The sequence below is a fragment of the Conger conger genome, chromosome 17 (genome assembly GCF_963514075.1).
Source record: "Conger conger chromosome 17, fConCon1.1, whole genome shotgun sequence".
In the NCBI taxonomy this organism is placed as follows: Eukaryota; Metazoa; Chordata; class Actinopteri; order Anguilliformes; family Congridae; genus Conger; species Conger conger.
In genome coordinates, this window is record NC_083776.1 from 40223028 (window position 1) to 40238489 (window position 15462).

The 15462-nt window shown below is 42.4% G+C and overlaps 2 non-coding genes across 2 annotated transcripts; both read left to right on the forward strand.

Annotated features, from left to right (window-relative positions):
- Positions 1 to 4082: 4082 nt before the first annotated feature.
- LOC133117247 (U6 spliceosomal RNA) lies at positions 4083 to 4189 on the forward strand. Its single transcript, XR_009706035.1, has one exon. It is a non-coding gene; the product is annotated as a U6 spliceosomal RNA (small nuclear RNA).
- Positions 4190 to 9760: 5571 nt separating this feature from the next.
- LOC133117248 (U6 spliceosomal RNA) lies at positions 9761 to 9867 on the forward strand. Its single transcript, XR_009706036.1, has one exon. It is a non-coding gene; the product is annotated as a U6 spliceosomal RNA (small nuclear RNA).
- The last annotated feature ends 5595 nt before the right edge of the window (positions 9868 to 15462 follow it).

The following is a 15462-nucleotide window of genomic DNA, read 5'->3' on the forward strand; positions in this document are numbered from 1 at the left end:
ATGGAGCATGCCCATGGGAGGCATGTGTCCTGGTCTAAGATGTTCGCAGTGTCATGGTCCAAGCTGATGTCCTGCAGCGCCCGGCCCGTCTGCGACTGAGGTTCCCTGCAATGTGAGGCTGTGCACACAGGAAAAACATGCTTATCACAAGATTTATGAACATGCTATGTGACACAGAGTATTTAAAAGTAATAATAATAATAATAATAATAATAATAATAATAATAATAATAATAATAATTAATTTAACTTCACAGGGGCTACCAAGATGTAGTAGTTGACAGACCTAACCACAGCTAGCTAGCTACACTATACCACTGAAATGACTCACTTTTTAAAACATTTCGACAGAAATGATTAAATTGGGGGAGTAATTAGGCTGCATTATTCGTATAGTCACACGCTGAATCGAGGTATGGAGGTAGGTAGGTAGATAGCCAAGCAGCTATCCGCCTTGCAAGCCAGAGAATATTACGTTTTGTAATTAAAACGAAATGTGCGACATGCCAGCTTTGTCTTACGATATATTTCTAATGTAAAAATACATACATGATGTGTTTATACAGCTGGAAAGTTCTTTCATTCATTCGTTCTGTGTATTAACAGCAACGATAAACGTATTGAACAGCGCGAAAGCCAACTAGCTAGCCTGCTCTGACCATCGCTAACATGAAAATACAAATGATTCTTCTCATTTTAATAAAAATTTCATTAGAAAACGCATTGAAAGCTTACCTTTCACCGATGCGGGAGCAATGGCCGACGCGCCGATTTGAGTCAAAACGGAGGAAGAGCTACAATTGGCCGGCTAAACACGTGATGAATTTGGAACAAACACGTGTTCAATTTGGAACAAATCCGGCCATCTGATTGGCTCCAATATTGGAACATATTGGAACATTGGAACAGAGAAGATCGGTAAAGTGGCCAAATCCATTTGACTTTTAAGAGGCCAGCCTGTAGTGCAGTGGCAAGGTCGGCGGTTCGAGCCCCGGTGTAGCTGCGATAAGATCCGCACAGCTGTTGGGCCCTTGGGGGATGCCCTTAACACCCCATTGCTCCAGGGCTGTTTCCTGCTTAGTCTAATCAGGACTTGTCGGTCGCTTTGGATAAAAGCGTCTGCTAAATAACAAATGATTATTTATTTATAGCTTGCATTGTAGCAACTAGACCTAACATCCTCAGAATGACCTACACCATGGCACGGTGTCATTTTGTTGGGAATGTTAAATGAACCAAAATAAAGAAGAAGAAAAAAAAAAAGTGAAACAGCAAAGTTGGGTGAATTTTGTAACTTTGAGTTGCATCAGGCAAGTATATTTCTCGAGTTATCAAAATACATTAGTTGTATTGTAGACTGGTTTCCGGTTTAATTTTGTCTTTCAACCTATAGGTACAACACACATCAGGACATGTAGGTCTCTTTGGATAAAAGCGTCTGCTAAATAACAAATGATTATTTATTTATTTATTTATTTATTTATTTATTTATTTATTTATTTATTTATTTATTTATTTATTTATTTATTTATTTATTTATTTATTTATTTATTTGCTAGCATTGTGGCAACTCAACCTAACATCCTCAGGATGGCCTACACAGTGGCACGGTGTTATTTTGTTGGGAATGTAAGGTATATTTCTCGAGTTATGAAAATACATAAGTTGTATTGTAGACTGGTTTTATTTTGTCTTTGAACCTGTAGGTACACCGCACATCCCGATAGAAACACACATCAGGACTTGTCGGTAGCTTTGGATAAAAGCGTCATCCTCAGGAAGGCCTACACAGTGGCACGGTGTTATTTTGTTGAGAATGTCTGTCCTCCAGGGTCCTCGTCGCACTTCATTGTGCGTCGCTCTGGATAAGAGCGTCTGCTAAATGCCTGCAATGTAATGTAATGTAATGTGAAAAAGAAAGAACGGGAAACCGCAATGCTGTGTGAATTCTGTTGGGTGAAACATTCGCAGCATTGAAAACCATTCGCGTTTTTTCCCCTTTACATAGTTCTGAATGAAGATCAGGTATATCATTCTGAGTACAGTAAAAAATAAAATAAAAAAGGAACTTTGTACATGGGGTATATTCCAGATGTCTCATTAAAAATGCATGTCTTACGAAATTTAAAACGAAATTAGATTGAAGGCTTCACAATAGCCCACAGTCTTGTCCCGGAGGCTAGAACCTAAAGGCATATGGTGATGCAGCGTCTTTTGGTTATTACTGCTCTAGCCTTTGGAATAGCCTGCCGATGGGTCTTCGCGACTCCAAATCCGTAGACATTTTAAAAAGAAATCGTAAGACACACCCTGTTGTAGTTCTGTCTGTAACGTGGTACACAAATAAAGTTTTGCGTAGCCACGCCTGTATTTGCACTCGGCCTACACGGGCAGATGGCTTCGTCGCCTACGGGAGATAATATTGTATTTTTCCAAATAGTTTCACTTGTTTCAGTTCGGTGCAATATGGACGCGTGCTCACATAAAACAGTGCTACTGCGGCCGGACGTCTCTCGGGTAAGGTTGCCTGCTGTAGGCGGTCCGCATGTCACGTTAACTTGGTGTGGAATTAGCTTGTTCGCTTGCTAGCTAACGACTGGTGGCCATAGTCCTTCGCCTCCGCGTCGTACAGTAACCCCCTTGTTAACAAGATTATTCCTGATACACGTCGTAAATACAGTCGTGTAGGCTATTTATTGCATTTTCTGGAAGGCTTGGCAGCTGTGCGAGGATTATCCAGCTACTGAGCAAACTGTTTCCACGTGCTAGGCCGGCTGTAGCTAGCTCGTTTGCTACCTTGGCGAGGCGATGTAATTTAGTGCTCCGGTGCCTCGCTTATTGTATGTGTCTGGCCATTTTGCATGCTTAGAGATTGGGGAAGTAGATGAGAAGCACCGTACGTGGCACAGGTAAAGACAATTGTCACAACATTTTCAGAGGCCTTGTTGGAAAACGTGGCATTTCCCCCACGTAGGCCCAGCGGACGCCAAAAGTCGCCGTGTTAAGTTAGCCTACACCACAGAAGTAAATAATCGTGTGCCATAGTGGCTAGCTAACGAAAACGACAACGCAGAAGAACCACTCAGCTTGCTTTGGTTGGATATACACACACGGCAGTCTGCTGAGTGGTCAAAGAGGGAATGCTGCTTTCCACGTTTGTTTTGAGCAAACACTCGTGTTTCGAAGAACTCGTTTCCTCCGCGTTTTCGTCCTTTTTAGTGAATTTCGAGTGCTTACTCTAAATTAACTTTTGATGAATTGCCTTGAAAAACTCAGCCTCCAGTTTCTGTTATAGTGTAAAGTACCTTTCGGGCGTACTGTATATGGTATTAAAAACCATGCAGTGTTTTTTTGTTTTTTTCTCAAGTGTCTCTATTAATTGTATGTAAACGATGTTCTTCCCATAGACTGTATCAAAGTAAGGCTCTTCCGTGCATGCACCGTCTTTTTGACGGTTTTCCCTTTTCTAGCTGGAGAGCCCTTGTGAAAGGAATGAGCCGACTGACCTCTGGTGGCAATTACTAGCAATGTACGGGGAGATCCGGAAGTACCGTATTTGAATTTGAAGATGGCGGGCTCCTTGTTTACTTTTCTTCAGATTTTACCTTTTGCTGTCAGATGGCCTGACCTTACCTATACCTAGTAATACTATTGTTTTGTTGTTGTGTTTTTTCTTTTTCTTTCAGTGTGCGATGAATCTTTCAAGCATGTTCAGCTGATGGTGACTGAGATGAGGACAGCATGCAGCGGACAGGCTGGAGGTGGTGACAGTGCAGTTCTTTGTGAGGGTGCAGCCAATAGCAGGATCGAGGCAGTCGGCTGCATAAGTCGGCAGCGCACATCCGTGGACTCCATTTGCCTGCCTCGGAGGGACATTGATGTCTAAATGTGTTCAGCTCAACATGAGAGGTTGTGTTTGATAAACCTCCTGATGCAGATTTGTCTTGTTTGTAAGTGCTGCCAGTTTAGGCTGTCCTTACGAGGCACACACGCGTGCTATGCATGCTTTCGCACTCAGTCCATGACTGCGAACCATGGCCAGAACCCGCCCCTTAGGTAGCGCAGGCTCAGGTAGGTCTCTTGTGCTCGCTCCGGCAGCACATATACTAAAATTGGAACGATACAGAGAAGATTAGCATGGCCCCTGCGCAAGGATGACACGCAAATTCGTGAAGCGTTCCATATTTTTAACCTTACCTGCGCACCAGTTGATATTTTCATGCCTAACCTGAGCTCTGGGTAACATTTTTTGTGAAGCGGTGCATATTTTGTGCCTTGCCTGAGGTCCAGGTAACATTTATTGGTGATTCTGTGCCTTACCTGAGCTCCAGGGTAACATGTTTTGTGATTTTTGTAAAACAGAAAGTTCTATTTTCATTTATACAAGCTGCTGTCCGGGTGTACCTAATAAAGTGGTCACCGAGTGTCCACTAACTCTGCTCGAGGGCAGAGGCTATTGTGACATCACAGGCTATTGTGACGGCACAGGAAATGGGTGGGCCAAATATTTGCATTTACAGGCTGGTGGACAGGTGTACCTAATAAAGTGGTCACTGAGTGTGTATGAACCGCTAGAGGGCAACGGCTGTTGTGATAGCACAGGCTACTGTGACGTCACGGCAAATTGGTGGTCTTAAGTACGAGTGTAGAGATAAACCTAATAAAGTGAAACTCTGTCCTATTTTAAAAATAGAATCTCCATCTCTGCCGACCTTTTTTTTTTTTTTTTTTTTTAAATTAAATATCCATCTCGGTCCTATTTTAAAGAGTAGAACAGGTTCTCTGTATTGTTCCCATTTCAAGGAGTACAACAGGCCACTGAGGTGACTCGTCTTTGAAAAAGGCTTCATACGCCAGCGGACAAGTGCCTGGACATGGGCGGATGCTCTGCGTGAGGTGTGGTATGCTTGTGTGGCCCACTGGTGGGCCAGTAGCTGGCCATCTTCCCTCTGATCAAATAAACCCCAATTTCAAAGAGCAAGGGCTCATTTTTGGATGGTTGTTTGCTTTAGACTTGCAACTTGGCACTTTTTTCCCCCTCCGTTGATTGATGCAAATGTTTCTTTGTGCACTGCACACCACCTTGAGTGTATATTGTAAATAAAACTTTAAATGAGACGAATCGCTGTTGTCTGTTACTCTGACGACACTGAGTATCACGAGGGTATCTCCTAATATTTTGTGACTGTTCATATATCCAGGTCTAGCAAACTCGAATTCAGTTCTTGAGAATGTTTTGCTACTCATTGTCCAATTTCATTTCTTTTCCAGGCAGAAATTTTATTTGATAGTACAAAATGCAGAAAGGGAGCACCGTTGTGATTTTTAAAAATGATTATATTATTATTAATAATAATAATAATAATAATAATAATAATGACAATACAAATATGGCACAACTCGTTCACAGCAGAACATGGAGAAATGTCATGAGTACAAGAGATGGACGTGAATGGGGACCTACTTGTTGCTGCAACTAAATTCGGCAATTGTTCCAACAGTAGATAATAAACTGCCATCAAACAAAACAAGGACTGATTTGCACGTCCTCAAACTTAAACTGGAGCTATGCTGACGCCTAGTGTTAAAAGCTGAGCGTTTTTCTGCTGTTCAATATGTATGAAAATATATTTTTCACTGGCTTCTAGAGTGACTGCTATCGCGGTCACATGAGAATGATCACTGGTCTGATATTTTAATCACATAAATAAGTAGAATAAATGGAGCATGCCCATGGGAGGCATGTGTCCTGGTCTAAGATGTTCGCAGTGTCATGGTCCAAGCTGATGTCCTGCAGCGCCCGGCCCGTCTGCGACTGAGGTTCCCTGCAATGTGAGGCTGTGCACACAGGAAAAACATGCTTATCACAAGATTTATGAACATGCTATGTGACACAGAGTATTTAAAAGTAATAATAATAATAATAATAATAATAATAATAATAATAATAATAATTAATTTAGCTTCACAGGGGCTGCCAAGATGTAGTAGTTGACAGACCTAACCACAGCTAGCTAGCTACACTATACCACTGAAATGACTCACTTTTTAAAACATTTCGACAGAAATGATTAAATTGGGGGAGTAATTAGGCTGCATTATTCGTATAGTCACACGCTGAATCGAGGTATGGAGGTAGGTAGGTAGATAGCCAAGCAGCTATCCGCCTTGCAAGCCAGAGAATATTACGTTTTGTAATTAAAACGAAATGTGCGACATGCCAGCTTTGTCTTACGATATATTTCTAATGTAAAAATACATACATGATGTGTTTATACAGCTGGAAAGTTCTTTCATTCATTCGTTCTGTGTATTAACAGCAACGATAAACGTATTGAACAGCGCGAAAGCCAACTAGCTAGCCTGCTCTGACCATCGCTAACATGAAAATACAAATGATTCTTCTCATTTTAATAAAAATTTCATTAGAAAACGCATTGAAAGCTTACCTTTCACCGATGCGGGAGCAATGGCCGACGCGCCGATTTGAGTCAAAACGGAGGAAGAGCTACAATTGGCCGGCTAAACACGTGATGAATTTGGAACAAACACGTGTTCAATTTGGAACAAATCCGGCCATCTGATTGGCTCCAATATTGGAACATATTGGAACATTGGAACAGAGAAGATCGGTAAAGTGGCCAAATCCATTTGACTTTTAAGAGGCCAGCCTGTAGTGCAGTGGCAAGGTCGGCGGTTCGAGCCCCGGTGTAGCTGCGATAAGATCCGCACAGCTGTTGGGCCCTTGGGGGATGCCCTTAACACCCCATTGCTCCAGGGCTGTTTCCTGCTTAGTCTAATCAGGACTTGTCGGTCGCTTTGGATAAAAGCGTCTGCTAAATAACAAATGATTATTTATTTATAGCTTGCATTGTAGCAACTAGACCTAACATCCTCAGAATGACCTACACCATGGCACGGTGTCATTTTGTTGGGAATGTTAAATGAACCAAAATAAAGAAGAAGAAAAAAAAAAAGTGAAACAGCAAAGTTGGGTGAATTTTGTAACTTTGAGTTGCATCAGGCAAGTATATTTCTCGAGTTATCAAAATACATTAGTTGTATTGTAGACTGGTTTCCGGTTTAATTTTGTCTTTCAACCTATAGGTACAACACACATCAGGACATGTAGGTCTCTTTGGATAAAAGCGTCTGCTAAATAACAAATGATTATTTATTTATTTATTTATTTATTTATTTATTTATTTATTTATTTATTTATTTATTTATTTGCTAGCATTGTGGCAACTCAACCTAACATCCTCAGGATGGCCTACACAGTGGCACGGTGTTATTTTGTTGGGAATGTAAGGTATATTTCTCGAGTTATGAAAATACATAAGTTGTATTGTAGACTGGTTTTATTTTGTCTTTGAACCTGTAGGTACACCGCACATCCCGATAGAAACACACATCAGGACTTGTCGGTAGCTTTGGATAAAAGCGTCATCCTCAGGAAGGCCTACACAGTGGCACGGTGTTATTTTGTTGAGAATGTCTGTCCTCCAGGGTCCTCGTCGCACTTCATTGTGCGTCGCTCTGGATAAGAGCGTCTGCTAAATGCCTGCAATGTAATGTAATGTAATGTGAAAAAGAAAGAACGGGAAACCGCAATGCTGTGTGAATTCTGTTGGGTGAAACATTCGCAGCATTGAAAACCATTCGCGTTTTTTCCCCTTTACATAGTTCTGAATGAAGATCAGGTATATCATTCTGAGTACAGTAAAAAATAAAATAAAAAAGGAACTTTGTACATGGGGTATATTCCAGATGTCTCATTAAAAATGCATGTCTTACGAAATTTAAAACGAAATTAGATTGAAGGCTTCACAATAGCCCACAGTCTTGTCCCGGAGGCTAGAACCTAAAGGCATATGGTGATGCAGCGTCTTTTGGTTATTACTGCTCTAGCCTTTGGAATAGCCTGCCGATGGGTCTTCGCGACTCCAAATCCGTAGACATTTTAAAAAGAAATCGTAAGACACACCCTGTTGTAGTTCTGTCTGTAACGTGGTACACAAATAAAGTTTTGCGTAGCCACGCCTGTATTTGCACTCGGCCTACACGGGCAGATGGCTTCGTCGCCTACGGGAGATAATATTGTATTTTTCCAAATAGTTTCACTTGTTTCAGTTCGGTGCAATATGGACGCGTGCTCACATAAAACAGTGCTACTGCGGCCGGACGTCTCTCGGGTAAGGTTGCCTGCTGTAGGCGGTCCGCATGTCACGTTAACTTGGTGTGGAATTAGCTTGTTCGCTTGCTAGCTAACGACTGGTGGCCATAGTCCTTCGCCTCCGCGTCGTACAGTAACCCCCTTGTTAACAAGATTATTCCTGATACACGTCGTAAATACAGTCGTGTAGGCTATTTATTGCATTTTCTGGAAGGCTTGGCAGCTGTGCGAGGATTATCCAGCTACTGAGCAAACTGTTTCCACGTGCTAGGCCGGCTGTAGCTAGCTCGTTTGCTACCTTGGCGAGGCGATGTAATTTAGTGCTCCGGTGCCTCGCTTATTGTATGTGTCTGGCCATTTTGCATGCTTAGAGATTGGGGAAGTAGATGAGAAGCACCGTACGTGGCACAGGTAAAGACAATTGTCACAACATTTTCAGAGGCCTTGTTGGAAAACGTGGCATTTCCCCCACGTAGGCCCAGCGGACGCCAAAAGTCGCCGTGTTAAGTTAGCCTACACCACAGAAGTAAATAATCGTGTGCCATAGTGGCTAGCTAACGAAAACGACAACGCAGAAGAACCACTCAGCTTGCTTTGGTTGGATATACACACACGGCAGTCTGCTGAGTGGTCAAAGAGGGAATGCTGCTTTCCACGTTTGTTTTGAGCAAACACTCGTGTTTCGAAGAACTCGTTTCCTCCGCGTTTTCGTCCTTTTTAGTGAATTTCGAGTGCTTACTCTAAATTAACTTTTGATGAATTGCCTTGAAAAACTCAGCCTCCAGTTTCTGTTATAGTGTAAAGTACCTTTCGGGCGTACTGTATATGGTATTAAAAACCATGCAGTGTTTTTTTGTTTTTTTCTCAAGTGTCTCTATTAATTGTATGTAAACGATGTTCTTCCCATAGACTGTATCAAAGTAAGGCTCTTCCGTGCATGCACCGTCTTTTTGACGGTTTTCCCTTTTCTAGCTGGAGAGCCCTTGTGAAAGGAATGAGCCGACTGACCTCTGGTGGCAATTACTAGCAATGTACGGGGAGATCCGGAAGTACCGTATTTGAATTTGAAGATGGCGGGCTCCTTGTTTACTTTTCTTCAGATTTTACCTTTTGCTGTCAGATGGCCTGACCTTACCTATACCTAGTAATACTATTGTTTTGTTGTTGTGTTTTTTCTTTTTCTTTCAGTGTGCGATGAATCTTTCAAGCATGTTCAGCTGATGGTGACTGAGATGAGGACAGCATGCAGCGGACAGGCTGGAGGTGGTGACAGTGCAGTTCTTTGTGAGGGTGCAGCCAATAGCAGGATCGAGGCAGTCGGCTGCATAAGTCGGCAGCGCACATCCGTGGACTCCATTTGCCTGCCTCGGAGGGACATTGATGTCTAAATGTGTTCAGCTCAACATGAGAGGTTGTGTTTGATAAACCTCCTGATGCAGATTTGTCTTGTTTGTAAGTGCTGCCAGTTTAGGCTGTCCTTACGAGGCACACACGCGTGCTATGCATGCTTTCGCACTCAGTCCATGACTGCGAACCATGGCCAGAACCCGCCCCTTAGGTAGCGCAGGCTCAGGTAGGTCTCTTGTGCTCGCTCCGGCAGCACATATACTAAAATTGGAACGATACAGAGAAGATTAGCATGGCCCCTGCGCAAGGATGACACGCAAATTCGTGAAGCGTTCCATATTTTTAACCTTACCTGCGCACCAGTTGATATTTTCATGCCTAACCTGAGCTCTGGGTAACATTTTTTGTGAAGCGGTGCATATTTTGTGCCTTGCCTGAGGTCCAGGTAACATTTATTGGTGATTCTGTGCCTTACCTGAGCTCCAGGGTAACATGTTTTGTGATTTTTGTAAAACAGAAAGTTCTATTTTCATTTATACAAGCTGCTGTCCGGGTGTACCTAATAAAGTGGTCACCGAGTGTCCACTAACTCTGCTCGAGGGCAGAGGCTATTGTGACATCACAGGCTATTGTGACGGCACAGGAAATGGGTGGGCCAAATATTTGCATTTACAGGCTGGTGGACAGGTGTACCTAATAAAGTGGTCACTGAGTGTGTATGAACCGCTAGAGGGCAACGGCTGTTGTGATAGCACAGGCTACTGTGACGTCACGGCAAATTGGTGGTCTTAAGTACGAGTGTAGAGATAAACCTAATAAAGTGAAACTCTGTCCTATTTTAAAAATAGAATCTCCATCTCTGCCGACCTTTTTTTTTTTTTTTTTTTTTTAAATAAAATATCCATCTCGGTCCTATTTTAAAGAGTAGAACAGGTTCTCTGTATTGTTCCCATTTCAAGGAGTACAACAGGCCACTGAGGTGACTCGTCTTTGAAAAAGGCTTCATACGCCAGCGGACAAGTGCCTGGACATGGGCGGATGCTCTGCGTGAGGTGTGGTATGCTTGTGTGGCCCACTGGTGGGCCAGTAGCTGGCCATCTTCCCTCTGATCAAATAAACCCCAATTTCAAAGAGCAAGGGCTCATTTTTGGATGGTTGTTTGCTTTAGACTTGCAACTTGGCACTTTTTTCCCCCTCCGTTGATTGATGCAAATGTTTCTTTGTGCACTGCACACCACCTTGAGTGTATATTGTAAATAAAACTTTAAATGAGACGAATCGCTGTTGTCTGTTACTCTGACGACACTGAGTATCACGAGGGTATCTCCTAATATTTTGTGACTGTTCATATATCCAGGTCTAGCAAACTCGAATTCAGTTCTTGAGAATGTTTTGCTACTCATTGTCCAATTTCATTTCTTTTCCAGGCAGAAATTTTATTTGATAGTACAAAATGCAGAAAGGGAGCACCGTTGTGATTTTTAAAAATGATTATATTATTATTAATAATAATAATAATAATAATAATAATAATAATGACAATACAAATATGGCACAACTCGTTCACAGCAGAACATGGAGAAATGTCATGAGTACAAGAGATGGACGTGAATGGGGACCTACTTGTTGCTGCAACTAAATTCGGCAATTGTTCCAACAGTAGATAATAAACTGCCATCAAACAAAACAAGGACTGATTTGCACGTCCTCAAACTTAAACTGGAGCTATGCTGACGCCTAGTGTTAAAAGCTGAGCGTTTTTCTGCTGTTCAATATGTATGAAAATATATTTTTCACTGGCTTCTAGAGTGACTGCTATCGCGGTCACATGAGAATGATCACTGGTCTGATATTTTAATCACATAAATAAGTAGAATAAATGGAGCATGCCCATGGGAGGCATGTGTCCTGGTCTAAGATGTTCGCAGTGTCATGGTCCAAGCTGATGTCCTGCAGCGCCCGGCCCGTCTGCGACTGAGGTTCCCTGCAATGTGAGGCTGTGCACACAGGAAAAACATGCTTATCACAAGATTTATGAACATGCTATGTGACACAGAGTATTTAAAAGTAATAATAATAATAATAATAATAATAATAATAATTAATTTAACTTCACAGGGGCTACCAAGATGTAGTAGTTGACAGACCTAACCACAGCTAGCTAGCTACACTATACCACTGAAATGACTCACTTTTTAAAACATTTCGACAGAAATGATTAAATTGGGGGAGTAATTAAGCTGCATTATTCGTATAGTCACACGCTGAATCGAGGTATGGAGGTAGGTAGGTAGATAGCCAAGCAGCTATCCGCCTTGCAAGCCAGAGAATATTACGTTTTGTAATTAAAACGAAATGTGCGACATGCCAGCTTTGTCTTACGATATATTTCTAATGTAAAAATACATACATGATGTGTTTATACAGCTGGAAAGTTCTTTCATTCATTCGTTCTGTGTATTAACAGCAACGATAAACGTATTGAACAGCGCGAAAGCCAACTAGCTAGCCTGCTCTGACCATCGCTAACATGAAAATACAAATGATTCTTCTCATTTTAATAAAAATTTCATTAGAAAACGCATTGAAAGCTTACCTTTCACCGATGCGGGAGCAATGGCCGACGCGCCGATTTGAGTCAAAACGGAGGAAGAGCTACAATTGGCCGGCTAAACACGTGATGAATTTGGAACAAACACGTGTTCAATTTGGAACAAATCCGGCCATCTGATTGGCTGAGCCGCTTTGTCAAAGTTGGTGAAAGTTGTAAATTGGAACAAGGCACGGCCTCTGATTGGCTCCAATATTGGAACATATTGGAACATTGGAACAGAGAAGATCGGTAAAGTGGCCAAATCCATTTGACTTTTAAGAGGCCAGCCTGTAGTGCAGTGGCAAGGTCGGCGGTTCGAGCCCCGGTGTAGCTGCGATAAGATCCGCACAGCTGTTGGGCCCTTGGGGGATGCCCTTAACACCCCATTGCTCCAGGGCTGTTTCCTGCTTAGTCTAATCAGGACTTGTCGGTCGCTTTGGATAAAAGCGTCTGCTAAATAACAAATGATTATTTATTTATAGCTTGCATTGTAGCAACTAGACCTAACATCCTCAGAATGACCTACACCGTGGCACGGTGTCATTTTGTTGGGAATGTTAAATGAACCAAAATAAAGAAGAAGAAAAAAAAAAAGTGAAACAGCAAAGTTGGGTGAATTTTGTAACTTTGAGTTGCATCAGGCAAGTATATTTCTCGAGTTATCAAAATACATTAGTTGTATTGTAGACTGGTTTCCGGTTTAATTTTGTCTTTCAACCTATAGGTACAACACACATCAGGACATGTAGGTCTCTTTGGATAAAAGCGTCTGCTAAATAACAAATGATTGATTATTTATTTATTTATTTATTTATTTATTTATTTATTTATTTATTTATTTATTTATTTATTTATTTGCTAGCATTGTGGCAACTCAACCTAACATCCTCAGGATGGCCTACACAGTGGCACGGTGTTATTTTGTTGGGAATGTAAGGTATATTTCTCGAGTTATGAAAATACATAAGTTGTATTGTAGACTGGTTTTATTTTGTCTTTGAACCTGTAGGTACACCGCACATCCCGATAGAAACACACATCAGGACTTGTCGGTAGCTTTGGATAAAAGCGTCATCCTCAGGAAGGCCTACACAGTGGCACGGTGTTATTTTGTTGAGAATGTCTGTCCTCCAGGGTCCTCGTCGCACTTCATTGTGCGTCGCTCTGGATAAGAGCGTCTGCTAAATGCCTGCAATGTAATGTAATGTAATGTGAAAAAGAAAGAACGGGAAACCGCAATGCTGTGTGAATTCTGTTGGGTGAAACATTCGCAGCATTGAAAACCATTCGCGTTTTTTCCCCTTTACATAGTTCTGAATGAAGATCAGGTATATCATTCTGAGTACAGTAAAAAATAAAATAAAAAAGGAACTTTGTACATGGGGTATATTCCAGATGTCTCATTAAAAATGCATGTCTTACGAAATTTAAAACGAAATTAGATTGAAGGCTTCACAATAGCCCACAGTCTTGTCCCGGAGGCTAGAACCTAAAGGCATATGGTGATGCAGCGTCTTTTGGTTATTACTGCTCTAGCCTTTGGAATAGCCTGCCGATGGGTCTTCGCGACTCCAAATCCGTAGACATTTTAAAAAGAAATCGTAAGACACACCCTGTTGTAGTTCTGTCTGTAACGTGGTACACAAATAAAGTTTTGCGTAGCCACGCCTGTATTTGCACTCGGCCTACACGGGCAGATGGCTTCGTCGCCTACGGGAGATAATATTGTATTTTTCCAAATAGTTTCACTTGTTTCAGTTCGGTGCAATATGGACGCGTGCTCACATAAAACAGTGCTACTGCGGCCGGACGTCTCTCGGGTAAGGTTGCCTGCTGTAGGCGGTCCGCATGTCACGTTAACTTGGTGTGGAATTAGCTTGTTCGCTTGCTAGCTAACGACTGGTGGCCATAGTCCTTCGCCTCCGCGTCGTACAGTAACCCCCTTGTTAACAAGATTATTCCTGATACACGTCGTAAATACAGTCGTGTAGGCTATTTATTGCATTTTCTGGAAGGCTTGGCAGCTGTGCGAGGATTATCCAGCTACTGAGCAAACTGTTTCCACGTGCTCCGGTGCTCCGGTGCCTCCGGTGCCTCGCTTATTGTATGTGTCTGGCCATTTTGCATGCTTAGAGATTGGGGAAGTAGATGAGAAGCACCGTACGTGGCACAGGTAAAGACAATTGTCACAACATTTTCAGAGGCCATGCTGGAAAACGTGGCATTTCCCCCACGTAGGCCCAGCGGACGCCAAAAGTCGCCGTGTTAAGTTAGCCTACACCACAGAAGTAAATAATCGTGTGCCATAGTGGCTAGCTAACGAAAACGACAACGCAGAAGAACCACTCAGCTTGCTTTGGTTGGATATACACACACGGCAGTCTGCTGAGTGGTCAAAGAGGGAATGCTGCTTTCCACGTTTGTTTTGAGCAAACACTCGTGTTTCGAAGAACTCGTTTCCTCCGCGTTTTCGTCCTTTTTAGTGCATTTCGAGTGCTTACTCTAAATTAACTTTTGATGAATTGCCTTGAAAAACTCAGCCTCCAGTTTCTGTTATAGTGTAAAGTACCTTTCGGGCGTACTGTATATGGTATTAAAAACCATGCAGTGTTTTTTTGTTTTTTTCTCAAGTGTCTCTATTAATTGTATGTAAACGATGTTCTTCCCATAGACTGTATCAAAGTAAGGCTCTTCCGTGCATGCACCGTCTTTTTGACGGTTTTCCCTTTTCTAGCTGGAGAGCCCTTGTGAAAGGAATGAGCCGACTGACCTCTGGTGGCAATTACTAGCAATGTACGGGGAGATCCGGAAGTACCGTATTTGAATTTGAAGATGGCGGGCTCCTTGTTTACTTTTCTTCAGATTTTACCTTTTGCTGTCAGATGGCCTGACCTTACCTATACCTAGTAATACTATTGTTTTGTTGTTGTGTTTTTTCTTTTTCTTTCAGTGTGCGATGAATCTTTCAAGCATGTTCAGCTGATGGTGACTGAGATGAGGACAGCATGCAGCGGACAGGCTGGAGGTGGTGACAGTGCAGTTCTTTGTGAGGGTGCAGCCAATAGCAGGATCGAGGCAGTCGGCTGCATAAGTCGGCAGCGCACATCCGTGGACTCCATTTGCCTGCCTCGGAGGGACATTGATGTCTAAATGTGTTCAGCTCAACATGAGAGGTTGTGTTTGATAAACCTCCTGATGCAGATTTGTCTTGTTTGTAAGTGCTGCCAGTTTAGGCTGTCCTTACGAGGCACACACGCGTGCTATGCATGCTTTCGCACTCAGTCCATGACTGCGAACCATGGCCAGAACCCGCCCCTTAGGTAGCGCAGGCTCAGGTAGGTCTCTT